General features: G+C 40.9%; 1 pseudogene; it reads left to right on the top strand.

Annotated features, from left to right (window-relative positions):
* Window positions 1-1348: 1348 nt before the first annotated feature.
* Window positions 1349-1480, top strand: LOC123839954 (U4 spliceosomal RNA; annotated as a pseudogene).
* The last annotated feature ends 850 nt before the right edge of the window (window positions 1481-2330 follow it).

Raw genomic sequence — 2330 nt, 5'->3', positions numbered from 1 at the left:
ATCCTGTCCTTTGATTTTGCTAAATAATAAATGCAGTGGTTTCTATGCCCTTATCATAGAAGCCATCCTTTTTACACTTCCTAAAAATGAAAATGTTTAATATCAAACGTTCATGATTCAATATTCTTAGTGAAAGTATTTAAACATTTTGAAGTATTAATCTTGGAATAGAATGAAGAAATCTTGGCAACTAATTTTCTTCAAGGTTATATATTCTTTTTTTCATCACTCGTATGTAGGAAATAGAAATATCTTATTTAGGGCTTAGAAGTGCATATTCAAGCTGCTGACTCATTTGAGAGGTTGACAAGGTAGCTCCAAAAATTCAAATACAGACATTTTATTCATTTTATTTTATATATTGTATGAATATGGCCAGGAAATGCTATACATATTTATTGATAACAGGGAAAGGAATAGCTTGATTTAGGTTAGATCCTATGTTGGATAGACTCTTTTTTCTGGCTATAGAAAGGTTTCAGGAGGAAAGTGACATTAAATAGACCTTTGAATGCTGAAAATATGAAAGACCAATGCCTACAAACATGGTATCTTAAGAAAAAAATGAAACGGGGGCGCCTGGGTAGCTCAGTTGGTTAAGCGACTGCCTTCGGCTCAGGTCATGATCCTGGAGTCCCAGGATCGAGTCCCGCATCGGGCTCCCTGCTCGGCAGGGAGTCTGCTTCTCCCTCTGACCCTCCTCCCTCTCCTGTGCTCTGTCTCTCATTCTCTCTCTCTCAAATAAATAAATAAATAATCTTTAAAAAAAAAATGAAAAAATGAAACGAACTGAGAAAATGCAGGTGATCTTAACTGAGTTGATTAGAAATCTGTGGGTTTTGAGCACCTGAAGCAGGGATTTGGAGGAGGCACAAAGGCTTGGGAGAGATTGACAGTACGATGAGGACACCGTGTAAGAGTAATGTTGGCGACTGACATTTAATCACAGAACATAAACCATTGCAACGAACAGGTGGAGGGGCCTGTAATGGAGGTGTAAGAATATAAGAAGTGACAGTGTGTTAATTTACGTTAGAATCTCAGCCAGTGCTTCCCACCCTCAGAACTTCTTGACACATGATATTTAACCTGCAACTCAAGAATGAGAGGATAGTGAGTGGACGATGTGCTTGAGGAATATGAGAATAAATAAAACGATGTGTTTGAGGAACATGAGAATAAATCAAATGAAAGTGGTGCTTCACTGTCTCCTGAGTGCACCCCTTCTTCTATCTGTCCTGCTACTGGCTTGGCTAGGCTCTTGTCAACTTTCCCTGCCCTCATAGAATGGCCTCCTAACTAGAATTCCCACTGCCAGTTTTGCCCTCTTTAAGACGCTCCCTGCTTCAGCTTTGCGCAGTGGTAGTATCGTAGCCAATGAGGTTTATCCGAGGCGCGATTATTGCTAATCGAAGACGCTCCCTGCTTCAGTGTTGTCTATGATATTTTACCATTTCTAAAACATGGACAAATGCACTATGGCCCAGAGAATGGCAGTCTAATGCTTTCTTTGCCTAAGCATACTTATCCCAAAGGAGTTGGCTCCTCAAGGTGAGTGACCCATGCGGTAATGAGAACCTCTGTTGTAAAGGAACACACTTGACCCATGCAAAAACTACTGTGAAGGCCAGACACATAGTGATGATCTCTTCATGTGCTTATAACAACTGGAAACAATGTCCTGTTTGTTGGAGGGAGACAGACAGCAATCTTTCTCCTTTCTCAGTAAAAACCTAAAGATCATGAACACTTTTGCAGTCATTAGTAATAAAGCCAGCTATCATTTACTGATCATTACCAACTGCCAAACACTTTCCATGTGCCATTTCAATTAATGTTGACAACAATCTTAGGAGGTAAGTGCCACTATTTACCACAGTTAACAAACAAGGAAACTCAGACACAGAGGCCCAAGAGTCTTTCTTCTTAAACAATCAAGTGAATGTTGCAGCCTGGATATGACATGAAAAAGTCTGACTTTAGAATCTGAAGCCTCATCTCCAAATCTATCTACCAGATTCAACCTAGTTTGTTGCTCTTCGTCCTTCTTTCTCTTCCCCCCACCCTTCCTTCTTTCCTTTCTTCCTTAATTTTCTCCTTCTCTTCCTTCCTTAGCTCCTTCCCTTCTTTCCTTCCTTCCTCCCTCCCTCCCTATCTTCCTTCCTCCCTCCCTACCTCCCTCTTTACCTTCCTTCCTTCCTTCCTTCCTTCCTTCCTTCCTTCCTTCCACCCTTCCTTCATTTCTTCACATAACCCATAGCTAACCCTGACAACTCCAAATGTGGGGCCAAGTGCATGACAAAGAAAGTACTTGCTTCATGCACTAACAC

Source organism: Mirounga angustirostris, unplaced genomic scaffold, assembly GCF_029215605.1.
Source record: "Mirounga angustirostris isolate CCGP_5_RB_7025 unplaced genomic scaffold, mMirAng1.0.hap1 SCAF_3, whole genome shotgun sequence".
Taxonomy (NCBI): Eukaryota; Metazoa; Chordata; class Mammalia; order Carnivora; family Phocidae; genus Mirounga; species Mirounga angustirostris.
Note: the sequence above shows the minus strand (reverse complement) of the source record. Positions and strands in the feature narration are given on the sequence as shown.